This window comes from Melospiza georgiana, chromosome 11 (genome assembly GCF_028018845.1).
Source record: "Melospiza georgiana isolate bMelGeo1 chromosome 11, bMelGeo1.pri, whole genome shotgun sequence".
In the NCBI taxonomy this organism is placed as follows: Eukaryota; Metazoa; Chordata; class Aves; order Passeriformes; family Passerellidae; genus Melospiza; species Melospiza georgiana.
In genome coordinates this window covers 2,051,137-2,063,930 of record NC_080440.1, presented here as the reverse complement: position 1 = coordinate 2,063,930, position 12,794 = coordinate 2,051,137, and the positions used below count along the sequence as shown (strand labels likewise).

The following is a 12,794-nucleotide window of genomic DNA, read 5'->3' as shown; positions in this document are numbered from 1 at the left end:
AAGCAGAGACCCTGATGAGGGATCCTGGGGGAGGTTTGGGAGCATCCCTGGGCACAGGGACGGCCAGCAGAGCTTGGGAGCAGCCGGGCTGGCACCAGGTGCGCTGTGCTCTCGGGCTCTTCATCTCCCTGCACAACACCCGCAGCTCTTGGGCGAGGAGGAGGAATGGGATGAAAGGAGACGGTGGATGCACAGGGCTGAGCGAGAGGCTGGCGGGTGAGGAGAGGCTCGCTTTAAAGATCGAGATAATTACGGCAAATCTGGGATTAAAACCAGAGGGCAACGCCGTGGGGGAAATAAAAAATATAATAAATTTAAAAAAAAATAGAAAAAGAAAAAAGCCGCGAGCGGCAATTCGGGCTTCTGTGCTCTCCCCTAGTGGGACCGGGGATGGCTGGGGATGGGGAAAAGCGGGGAGCGGGACGGGAGCGGGCTCGGGGCTGGTCGGGGATGGGGAAAAGCGGGGATCACGACGGGAACGGGCTCGGAGCCGCGGACAGAGCCGCACCTGGGCTGCAGCACAGCCGGCCGGGGCAGGGCAGGGGATGCGGGGCGGGCTCCGGGCGGGCTCCGGGCGGGCAGCGGCGGGGCTGGAAGGGTTAAGGCGGCCCCGCCCGCCCCCCGCGCACGGCGGTTCGGGGGTGGGTGGGCTCAGCGCGGAGCCCGCCCGGCCCCGCCGCTGCCGCTCAATGCTGCGGCCGCGGGAGCGCCCGCACCGCGGAGCCGCGCCGGGCATGAGCCCCCCGCCCCGGGCAGGTAAGCGCGGCTCGGCACGGCACGGCTCGGCACGGCGAGGAGAGGAGGGAGGGAGGCGGATTTGAAACGGGATTGAAGGAAAAAAATAAATAGGAGGTAAATAAGGGATTTTCAAGCAAGGCTGCGGCGCGGGGGAAGAGAGCGCGGGCGCGCTGCGGAGCGGAGGCGCGGCCGGAGGGGAGCGGAGCCCGCAGGGACCCCCGGTGCCACCGGAGCGCGGAGCTGCCGCGGAGCGGAGCTGCGTGCGGAGCATCCCTGAGTGAGAGTGGGGATGATCCCCGGGTGAGAGAGGGGATGATCCCTGAGTGAGAGCAGCAGCATCCCCGGACAGGAGAAGGAGCATCCCCGAGTGAGAGTGGGGATGATCCCTGAATAAGAGCAGGAGCATCCCTGAGTGGGAACGGGAGCATCCCTGAATGATAGCAGGAGCATCCCCGAGTGAGAGCGGGGATAATCCCTGAGTAAGAGCAGAAGCATCCCTCAGTGAGAGCAGCAGCATCCCGGGATGCGGACGCGGCGATGCTCCCCTCAGGCTGCTCCAGGCGCACGCAGAACTTTTTGCCGGCTCCAGCCGCGTTCCCGGCTGGAGTTGAGGCTCCTTTTGCTTTCCCCAGGCTGCTGCTGCTCCCGTGTCGTGAGCAACATACCGCAGCGTGTTGTTTTATTTATCCCAGACAGGAGCGGCTTGCTCTCGAAACTACAAATTGAAAGATGCTGCTTGCATAACAAGTGGCAGTAGTTTGTATCGTACATACTAATTACCCGTCACCTTAATTTAGACCAAGCCAAAGGAGGTTTTTTTCCCCCGAGGAGGGCTCGTTCCATAGAGCAGCCTGATGTCTTGGAGCCACGTACTCCTCTCCCCGGCTGGATTAATGTGGGCAGGGGATTAAGAGCCGGCACGCTGATGAGGCACCCGGAGGTGCGGGGAAGCAGGGCGCGTTTGGCTGGAGGCACAAACCAGGTTTTGTGGCTGATCCTCCGGTTTCCATGGCTCGGTTCAGGACCCGCATCCCAGCGGATAAATCACCGGGGCGGGAGCAGGGACTGGCGGCGCTCCGCTCGTGATGGTCGCGATAGTCCGGAGCTCCTTTCCCGCACCCAGCACCCCGTGCCCGCAGTGGGTGGGTGTCTGGCTGTGCCCCTGCTGCCAGGGTGCCCGGGGGATGCCGTGACCCATCCCCGTGCTCTGGGAGCCCCTTCCCCGCTCCTCTCCCGCAGCAGCTCCAGCCCAGGTGTGCAGGTGATGCTGCAGCCGGGCTCCACAGCCAGCACCGAGCGTGCTGGGGGCCTGCACTTCTCCCAGCAGCTTTTCCTGCTGCTTTCCTGGCCGGGAAACTGAATTTCTCTTCTTTTCTGGACCTGAGGGAGCTGCATTTTTTACCCCGCAGTTTGTAAATCCCTGCAAACTGCTTAAATGGCTCTTGAATAATCCTTCAAAGTCACCTCCCCTCTTTAATCTAATACCAAAAGGACTGACTTTACATGGCTAATCCCTCTTTTCCGTGCTGTACAGCCTCATTTAGAGGTGTGCACACTGCTAATTTCCCCTTGGCAGCCTGCTGGAGACAATGGCTTCCACTGGCGAGCGGCAGCCTCTCCCTCCCGTGCTGAACTCCGGGCACAGCTGAACCCTCTGCAAGAATTTGGGGGATTTCAGGAAATGTCCCTTTGCACCCCAAACTCTGGCTGTGTTTCTAAACACCTTTGGGAGGCTCTGAGGGTCTCCTGCCTCAAAACCCCCCAGCTGTTGGGTGGTGGGAGTGCAGGGAAGCAGGGTGTGCCTGCAGGTAGCTGGAGTTCAATGATCCTGGCAAAACTCTGCCATTGGAAGGATTTTCCCCATCCTTCTGCAGAGGAGCTGAGCTCTCTCCCAGCCCGTCTGGCGCTCCTGGAATTTTAAGCTGGTCCTGCTCTCCACAGTGACAAAACGTGTGTTGGGAATGTGAATGACGGCAGAGGAGCAGCTCACCTGTGCAGGCAGCATCCCTGAGCACGGGCTGAGGTGATGCAGCCTGCAAAGCCCGGCTCTCCATGGGTTAACTGGGGTGTGTGGGGCTGCCAGCCCTCACCTGGGCTCACCTGGGATGCTGAGGGTGAGGTGTCCTCTGCCCTGGCCACAAGGACAGCTCTGCCCATGGGGTGGGTGTCCCTGAAACTCAGCCATCCTCCTCCAGGGAGTCCTGCCGTGATTTTCCAGTTAATCCGTGCAGTGATTGATTCCTGGTGCTGATTGCCAGCCCGTGGCTGAGGAGCTTTTATTGCAGAGGGAAGGACAGCAGCAGTGACAGGGAGCCCACCTTGGTGCCCAAACTCGGACATGCATGAAAGTCTTTCTTGTTGCTATCCAGGTCTGTCTTTACTGGAATTAACATTTCCTTGGTTTCAAATTCACTTGTGTGTTACCCCATTGGGGACAGATGGAAATCAGGGGTGAGCTCACATAAAATTTCTCACAGACATGCAAAACTTCTGAGTGATTTTGTAAATATTCAGGTGCCACGTGATTTATGTACCTTGGCTTTGTATGGCAGTTCTGTGGAGTTAACTTGATTTAAAAAAAAGAATATTTGAAACTCAGGGGTAAAGATGAGGCAGAGTGAGGGAATGATAATACCCACAAGACAGATGGATCTCTGCCTTTTTATTTGCTCTTGTGGTCTTGTTTAATTGTGCTTGGTGAGCATTCTGGAGGGGCTGGATCCCATCAGGGCAGGGTGGACGGAGCCCTGGCGCCGAGGGATGCAGACGGAGCAGAAGCTGCTGCTGCTGCTGCTTAAAAATCCTCTGCTGCCTTTGAAAGTTCATAAATCATCACAGCTCTATTTTTAGCCCTGTTAGAATAGAGCAAGTCTGGGGTTTCTTCCCACACCTGCCCTGCGTGGCCTGGGATGACCTGGAGCAGTGTGTGCATTTCTGTCTCTCTGCTTTGATGTGGGGCTGCCCAGTGCTCAGCCCCGCTGTCACAAAGGGGATCCAGCTCCCTTTGAAGAGCCTTTGGTGCAACAGTTGGGAATTTTCCCTCCCACCGGGAGCCTGTGCTGCTGGCTGGGTGAGTGATGTGCAGCCCCTGGCAGGGAGGTGATCACAAACACAGCCAAGTGTTGGTGATTTCCTCCCAAATCACCCCAAATCCACAGTGTCAGCTGGGGCTGAGCCCTGCTCACATCCTCAGCACCGTGGTTCCTCCAGTGCAGACATGGGTATCATGACAGCAGTGATTCATTCTTTTTTATTATTAGCAAAGCAAATCCATAATGATGACACCCTGCTGATTTACTGTTTCACGCCAGTGCACAGCTCTTGCCTGCCTCCCCCTCCTCCCAGCAGCCACCAAATCTGGGGGTATTCAAAGGAAATGTGTCAAATCTGTGTCAAATCTGTGTCAAATCTGCTTCTCATCCTCTCACACACGAGCTTCTCACTCCCTGCGAACCAAGGGAGCAGTGTTTGCTGCTAAACAGGGCTCTGAAGGTGGGGATGTTGGGAAATAACTCCCTGCTTTGCTGTTCCCTGGGTGCAGTCATTTTATCTCAATCTGCAGGGTAAGAATCTATCCCAACCTGACAACAAGAAAAAGAATGAGTTTTTGGGGTGTTTTCAATTGCTGGGTTAAATCAGTGGAGGTCAAGGCTCAGAAGCATCAGGGTCAGAGCGTTTTTAAACAATCTGGTGGCTGGCAGGTGCAGAGTTCAGCTTCAGGAAGGTGCAGCAGAAGGGGGAAGTTTTGACTCTGTGACATAAATTGGGATTTTTGCTTGGGGTCATAATCACAGCACAGATGCATCAGCATGTGGCCTCCAGTGAGGTAAGTGATGCACTCACTGCACTTCAGAAGGACTCGAAAAAATGATCTGCAGTCATATTTTCAAAATATCACCGTTAAATTTTTAAAATATGGTAGGGATTTATTTTTAAAATTGTGTTTAAGGTTTCAAAAACTAGGTTCTGCCACGTTTGTTTTTTCTATTAGTTCTTCCTCAAGCTCCCAGTGGTTCAGCTGCTGATGCTGCATTCCTTGAGGACTTGCTGGAGATGTCTCAGATCTGGCCAGACACCCTTACTCATGTTTGATCTATCCAGTACCCAGTCCTGCTGAGATAAGTTATAATAACGATAAAAGCAAAGCCCCAGGATGGTTCCTCGCCACCTTTTCTCCTCTTTGGGTTTTGGATTCAGTGAGACCCAGCCCTCCCATGTGTTATTTCCCCAATTTCTATTGAGAGCAGGATGTTTTTGAAAGACCCACCAGTAAATCTTGGTTTTCTCCCCATTTCCAGGAGAGCTGAGCTGAGCTGAGCAGCCCCTGGCTCCAGACTGATTTGCTTTGCCAGGAGTTCTGACAGTGCTGTATCTTTGCTGGCCTCGGGCGAAATCTGTGTTTATCATTTATTGATATAAATGTTTAGCCGAGGAAGAGATGTGGTGTTTAAGGGCAATTTGCATAAGGCTCAGCAGGTCACTGCATTTGATTAGAGCTGGGGAAGGGAACAGAGGACAGTCTGGGTGATTGTGGTGGACAAACCTCTCCTGTGAGGGTGATTTAGTGCCAGTGGTGCACAGCAGTGACCGACCTGTGAGATTTGAACCATTAAACTCCTTTTATTCAGATCACAGGGCGTTATTTGGGAAGGCTTCCACACAACAAAACACATTTGCATCTCTCTGCTGCCCGTGATGGGAGTGTGGAGACCCAAAAACCATCAGGGAGAGCCCCAGGGCTGCTGGGGCTGCTCAGGGCACAGCTTTCCCTTTGAGCAGCTCCTGTTAATGATCCCCACCACTCATTTTTGCTCATTTCCACACCTTTCTATAGCTGGAGCAGAGAGATCTTTGTCTGGTTTGATCCATGGCTGTGGTTTGGGTGATCACTGCAGAGCACAGAGGGTTCTTCACTTCACACAAACAGCACTGAGGATCTTTCATCAAATAAGATGTTTTACCTTGCTCAGTGGTCAAAACTCCCTCCTCTTGTCATGAATGAATGGATGAATCTTTCTGGGCTTTTTCTCCCAGTCTTTAAAAAAAAATAAATAAAATAAATCCCCCTCTGAGCAGCACTCATCTCCCAGCTTTTTAAAAGAGTTACTTAGCATAAGAGCAGAACATTTGCCTGAGAGGGTTTCAGTCCAAGAACGACTTTTCATATTTAATTGATCTGTATTGTTCAATTAGGGAGATGTATCATGCCCTCTGTTGTGCATGTATAGCTGGAAGCAGAAATGAATGAAATATGAAGCAGAGCACAGGAGAGATTCCAGGCTGAATTTCTGTGCTGTGGGTGATGCACAGAGCAGGATTTCCACCCAGGCCTGGATCTGTGTGAGTAAACAGGGATTGTGTAAATTCATCAGTTACCTCTGCCTTACAAATGAGCCTGGATTGTAACATCTGTTCTTATTCCGCTCAGAACTCAGTAACCTCTTTGTTCTAAATCCTATTTATAAACATCCCCAGCTCCCGAATCAGCTGCCAGGATTATCCCAGAGTGCTGTGCTCGTCTGGGAGCAGCTGGATCGCTCCTCTGAGCCCTGCCAGCATCCCAAGCTCAGGTGTGCGCTGAGCATCCCGGCAGCGCCAGGCTCGCACAGGAGCGACTCGGGTCCCACAGGGTGGCAGCACTCAGCCCTCGGAGCTGGAACCACGGAGCACCGGGCACTGGGAGCTGCTCATGGGCTGGGGTGAGGCAGGACACAGGGAATGCCCTGCTCCATCCCCTGGGGTGAGGCAGGACACAGGGAATGCCCTGGGCTCCATCCCCGGGGGTGAGGCAGGACACAGGGAATGCCCTGGGCTCCATGGGCTGGGGTGAGGCAGGACATAGAGAACACCCTGCTCCATGCATGGGCTGGGGTAAGGGAGGACATAGAGAACACCCTGCTCCCTGGGCTGGGGTGAGGGAGGACTCAGGGAACACCCTGCTCCATCCCCTGGGGTAAGGCAGTGCCCAGGTAATGCCCTGCTCCATCCCCTGGGGTAAGGCAGTGCCCAGGTAATGCCCTGCTCCATCCCCTGGGGTGAGGCAGGACAAAGAGAACACCCTGCTCCCTGGGCTGGGCTAAGGCAGTGCCCAGGAATGCCCTGCTCCGTGGCCTAGGATAAGACTTTAGCTGGGATGGGGATTTAACTCCTCTAACCTCAATCACCACACTATAATTTTCTCAGCGTCCCTAAATCTGAGGAATTGGCACAAAAAGGCATGAAGTTTCTCTTTGTACTATCCTGCCACTGCCGGGGCTCTGTGCTCAGTGTCCCCCTTGCTTTCCCCCTGCTGTTTTCCCTCTCTCCCTGCCCAGCAGCTCCTCCCAGCTTTGCCTGAAATGAAAATCTCAGATCCTGCATTTATCCCCCATGGGAAAAGCAGCGCCAGGAGTGAGGCTGGGAGAGCCCCAGGAATGTGCTGGGTGAGCCAGAGAATTCCAGCACGGGTGAATTCAGTGTTTAATGGGTCTCTTCTAATTGCAGATTTAGGGAAGAAACACTGGTCAAACACATCTGAGCAGGGAGAGTGCAGAGCATGGCTTGACTCAATATTTTCTCTAGTCAAGTGGAAAAAAGGAAGCCTCATATGAAAAAGCTGGAAAGGTCAAACTAATTTGTACTTGTGTGATAATGGGTAATACCTCTATTGTTTATGGAGCCTGCAGAATCCTTCCTGTGCTGAGCACTGTCATCTATCTGATGGTGATTGGGAGAAATTAAAAATGAAGTAGCAATTGTTCCACCCTCTGCGTGCCTTAATCTGCTTTGGGCGAGGATTCCTTTGAACAGCTCCGTGCTCTTTATAAATGGGTTGAGGTGGAATTTGCTCACTTCTCTTGACTGCTGTGGCTGAAGGAAGGAGAGGATTTTAAACAAAAAAAAAAAAAAAAGGAAAAAAAAAAAAAGAAAAAAAAGAAAAAAAAAGAAAAAAAAAAAAAGGAAAAAAAAAGATTAATACTGAGGTTGAGAAGAGCCAGACTGAAACCCAGCCTGTGTCTTGCTGCTTAAGCATGCTGCCTGTGCTCCCCTGGTTCTTTATTTTGCTGCAGTCTTTGCTGTTTATTTACTAGGGTAAGTGGGAGTTTTATATGCAAGTCCAGCTCCTGCTATTAACACTGGGATGGGTGAGCTCCTAATGCCCCACAGCGCTGCCTCACTGGTCCAGGTGGATTTGCAGCTCCTTTTAGCAGCTGCTGGAAGTTGTGTGAGCTTTCCTGGCATTCTGGTTCCTTTCCAGGGATGATTTCCATGGCATGATTTCCCAGGGAACAATGGGGAGCTGTGTGGGGAGTCCCTCCTGCCTCGTGCTCAGCACCAAGAGTGAGCTCCAGAGGAATTCATTTGCCAGGCTTATTGCTGAGACATTTAATATCGGGCATGATTTAGGAGATCAAATTCTGGAGTTCTGGGCTGGCTGTAGCTGCATCTGTCATTGTTGCAGAACCTTGACAGTGAACAAAAGGTGCTGCAGGGAACCATAACTCACCCAGCAAATTAATGGGTTCCCAGCCTTGCTTGCTCAGCTGAATGGAGCCTGTGTGGTCTCCCTGGCCAAGGGCTTTCCACAGAAATTGTGTGGGTTTGGAGTGGGCATTCCCAGAGGGATGGGGAGAGCCCAGCTGGCTGGGACTGCTGCTTCCCACTCCTGCTGGAAGTGGGGATAAAACCCTGTGGGCTCTCCTGGGAACATCATGCAATCGTTCCAATTATTTGGATTTTTTTTTTTTTTTTTTTTTTTTTTAGTGAGGGTTCACAAAAAAAGGGTTTGATTGAGAAAGTTTCACCAGATTTGATGCTGTCACGCTGTGACGGACACTCACAGGTCACCAGCCACCACTGGTCATTTCTGCCACTGGCAAGGAAGGTGCACTGTGAGCAGATGCTTGATCACTTCCCAGTTAGCAGGGAGTGCTGGAACATCCTTGCAGGGATTTAAAACCTTTGGTGATGTGGCACTTGGGGACATGGCACTGGTGGCCTTGGCAGTGCTGGGAAATGGTTGGATTTTGTGGTTTTAGGGGATTTTTCCAACTGGAATTCCGTGTCAGGTCATCTCCCTAGCCATGATTCTGCTCTCACCCTTTTTTCCTGATCCTGCCTCTCTTGCTGGAGGATGATCCCAGCTCCTGAGAAGGTCCCAGTCCTCTCTGGGTTCCCAAATTCCTTGGCCTGGTGGTGGGCAGGGCATCGCTGAGGAATTTGGGATGGGGAGAGATGATGCTCTGACCTCTGGGCAGTGCAGTGCCCGGGTGACCTTGTTTGCCAGCAGCTCCCGGAACTTGGATTTTGGGAATTACCGAGCCCTTCATGGTGCAATTAGTACATTGGTAATTGGTTTAATCACCCTGCAGGGTTTGGAAGTTAGAGGGTTGGGTTGGAGCTGTGGGAGAGGCACCAAAAGGGCTCCGAAAATGAGCAGAGCTGGGGATCTGCTCAGCACCATCAAACCCCGCAGGGTTTGGCCACATCAGCAGCTCTGTGAGCTCTGAATTCACACTTCTAGAGGGTTAAAATGGCTCTGCAGCTCTCCAGGCCCAGAGCATTCAGAAAGTTAGAGGTTTCTGGTGCAAATCTGTGGTTTTGTGGCCCAGTTCTCCCAGTCACTCCCAGTTTATCCCAGACTGCTCCCACATCCAGCCTGCCATCAGCACTCACTCTATCTCAGAGCCATTTCATTATTAGGATTATTATTGTATTTTTGAACCATTACTAAAATATGGAACCACTGCCCCTGGAAAAGTGGATTATCCTTTCCTCGATAACTAATTTTATTTCACTCAGGAAAATTTGATTCAGATTTCTGAAACATTGCCACTAAGCAGCTTTCTAAGCAGAGTTGCAGTGCATGACCAAATTAAATCCGTGTAGGGAGAAGGGAAATGTTGTTGTTGCAAGTGTCCAAAGGGGTTGGAATGAAAATAATCTTATAGATCAAGCTTAAATTGAGTTCAGATACTATGGAGGGAGCTCAGCTCTGTACCTGGAAAATCCCATCTGCCAAAAATGAACTTTGGGGTCACATTTGAAAATGGCATTTCTAGTCCTGCACCATCCAGCTGCTCTCCCTGTGTGTGGCACAGAGCTTGCAAAGGAGTTTAAGCTGAGTGAATCTGCTCCATAAAAACAAACAAAATAATTTAAAAAGAAGGTGGAGAGATGCTCTTGGGGGATTTATAAAACCCTTCCCAAGCTGCAGCAGCCTGAGGTGGCAGATCCTGTATCTGGGTGAATTTTGAGTAAGTTTGGCCTCAATTTTGTCCCAACTCAGCATCTCCAGGAGAAAATAAATACCTTGGGAATTCTGCAGTTTGAGGCAGCAGCAGCTGGAGCCAAACTGGAGAATGGCTTGACCCTTCTTACTGAATGGACTTTGAATTCCAGGTGTTTGATGGCCCTTGGGGAGCTCTCCTGAGCTGATTCTGTGCTGTTCTCCTGCAGATGAAGAACTGAGGTGCACAAAATGCTCAGAGATACTGAGATATTGAAGTGCTGGAATTTCTAGAAAGTTCTACCAAATTCTTTGAATTTTAAGGTACTGAGCAATTGGAAGAAATAAGTTTATATCAGAGGAGGAATTTCAGCACTGACTTCTCTGCTTCTCCCCTGTGGATTGCATCATAACTCTGATGCTTAAAAGATTTAATTATTTTTGCACCTGTGGTTTTGCTTTAGATCAGTCTCTCCCAGCTCATGGGATTCAGGGTCTCACTGAATTCTTCCTTTCAAATAACAAATATCTGGGACTGAAAGTGTTTTTTTTTAAATGCAATCAAATATGATTTAGCTGACTAAAACATTGTGAATAGACCCAAGAATTCACACAAAAATACTTGACAATATCTATATGAAGGTAATGTCATCCATTAGCATTGTGTGAAATATAAAATATCACCCAATATTTAAATCCAACTGCAGTGAATCCTCTGTAACTTTACTGACAGAACCTAAATTTAGGAACTAATTAAATTCCATGGAACAGAAGAGTGCATTTCTCCCCTTCTTGTAAGGACAAGGATTTGGAGTGTTAGCTATACTTCTATTTTTATATCATTGAGTAGACTTTTATATAGATATAACTATATACCTGAGGTTTTATTTGAAGTTTCTACATCTGGATTTCAGGATCTCTGCTGAGAAGGCCCCAAAGTCCCGCTCAGAGCTCTGATGGAGGTGGTGGAGCTCAGGGAGTGGAAGGGAAAATGCCCTGCCCAGCTCTGGATCCATCCCCACCCTCTGCTCAGAGCACCCAAAACAACTCATTTCACCCCAAAAGTCAATCCAGGCCTTTTCTTCCCTCTGGCTCTGGAAGATTCCAGCTTTAAGGCTGTGGTGAAATTAAGTGTGGAGCCACGATCGGGGCCAAACACTTTAAATAATTGATGGACAGCTTGATTTCTTTAGCCTTGCTCAAGTAAACCGAGTTTCAGATGAACAGGAGCTGAATAGGTGTTTAGTTGGGGGGAAAAAAGCCCTTTGAATTCCACTGATTTCCCACAGGATTAACTCAGCACTAGGAAAAAATAACTTGAGAGGATCTCAGAATGGTTTTTGCTGAAATGGACCTTGAAGATCATCTGATTTTAGGGACAGGGCCATGGCAGGGACCCCTCCCACTGTCCCAGGTGCTGCCAGCCCCAGTGTCCAGCCTGGCCTTGGGCACTGCCAGGGATCCAGGGGCAGCCACAGCTGCTCTGGAATTCCATCCCAGCCCCTCCTCACCCTACAGGGAAGGATTCCATCCCAATATCCCAATAGCCCAATATCCCAATATCCCATCTCCTGCTTCCCTCTGGCAGTGGGAAGCCATTCCCCCTTGTCCTGCCAATCCAAGTCCTTTTTATTCTGTTCAGCCTCTTTGGATTCTTTTGTAGGAAGAAATCAAAAGGGGAATCCCTCTTAAATTCATAATCTGAAAAGGAGAGAGCAGGAAAGTTGTCATTGCTGTTTGTGAGCTGAAGGTGGCCAAGTAACCCAAGGCTGTTTTGGCTTTTGTATAATTTTTGTAAATGTTTATAAATAAATGACACAACTGGAATAGCTGCACTTCCCAGAACACCTGCCAGGGTGTGTGAGACAGTGCAAGAGGCAAAGAATTCCAAGTTCCCCACCCAAATATCGTGTGAGTTGGGAAGAAAAGGCAAAGAGAGACCAAAGAGCAGCAGGAGCAGCAGCTAATGAGCATCCATGGTTTGCTTAATGGGGCTGTGGTCTGAGGCTGGGTGGAGGAAGGATGTGCTTGGGACAGGCAGGATGTGCAGGGAAGTGGAATTAGTGCTGCAGGAGGGGCAGGAAATCAGGAAATGTGTCTGAGCTGGAGGCTCCTCATGTTCCACTGCTGCAAATGGCTCAATCTATTAGCTGGAAATAGCAGACAGGTTAGGCTGGGCTTAGCAGGGAGCAGCCTGAGGAGAGCCAGGGATGTGCTGGGGTTCAGAGGAACTTTCTGCTTTCTGGAAACTTCCCATGGAGCTGTTCCTTTGGCTGGTGGGATATCAGTGAAACAGGACACTCCTGAGAACTCACTTATGGGACTGTTTGTTTTCACTAATGACACAAGATACCAAATTCTTCAGAATTCTCAGAGCTCCAGAAGTGGTCAGAACACCAAATATGCTTTGATCCCAAATGCCTTTTCTCCCTTCTCTCTATTTTTTATAATCCTTTTGCTCTTTGGGTCATATTACACATTTAAACACTCCCTTATCCTTTTCTGAAGCTGAGCTTGTTTAGAAATCATGGAACTGCCTTTGAGGTGGCTCTGATGGCTTTGGAATCCAAAATCATCATTACAAATTCCCAGCTTCTCTGTGGGGGAAAAAGTGCTGAAAAGGGCTAACCTGAAGCAGCCTGTTCCAGGGTGATGCTGGGCTGGGTCCAGGGCAGCATTTCCAGCTCCCAAACCCGATGGCAAATCAGCACAGCCCCTCAGAACCCTCAAAACCCCTCCACGAGTTCCCAAGGCTGCTGACACAAACACAAAAGCACTGAGAGGGTTTTTTTCAAGCCCGTATTCGTGGCTGGCAATGAGTTGCTGCTGTTGTCACCTCGTCCATTAT

General features: G+C 50.6%; 1 protein-coding gene across 1 annotated transcript in view; it reads left to right on the top strand.

Annotated features, from left to right (window-relative positions):
- The first annotated feature begins 671 nt into the window (after positions 1–671).
- Positions 672–12,794, top strand: part of LOC131088320 (contactin-4) — a 255,572-nt gene continuing 243,449 nt past the window's right edge. The window contains exon 1 of the mRNA XM_058032262.1: positions 672–756. The gene's annotated coding sequence lies outside the window, so the exon portion shown is untranslated. The remainder of the gene's footprint in view (positions 757–12,794) is intronic.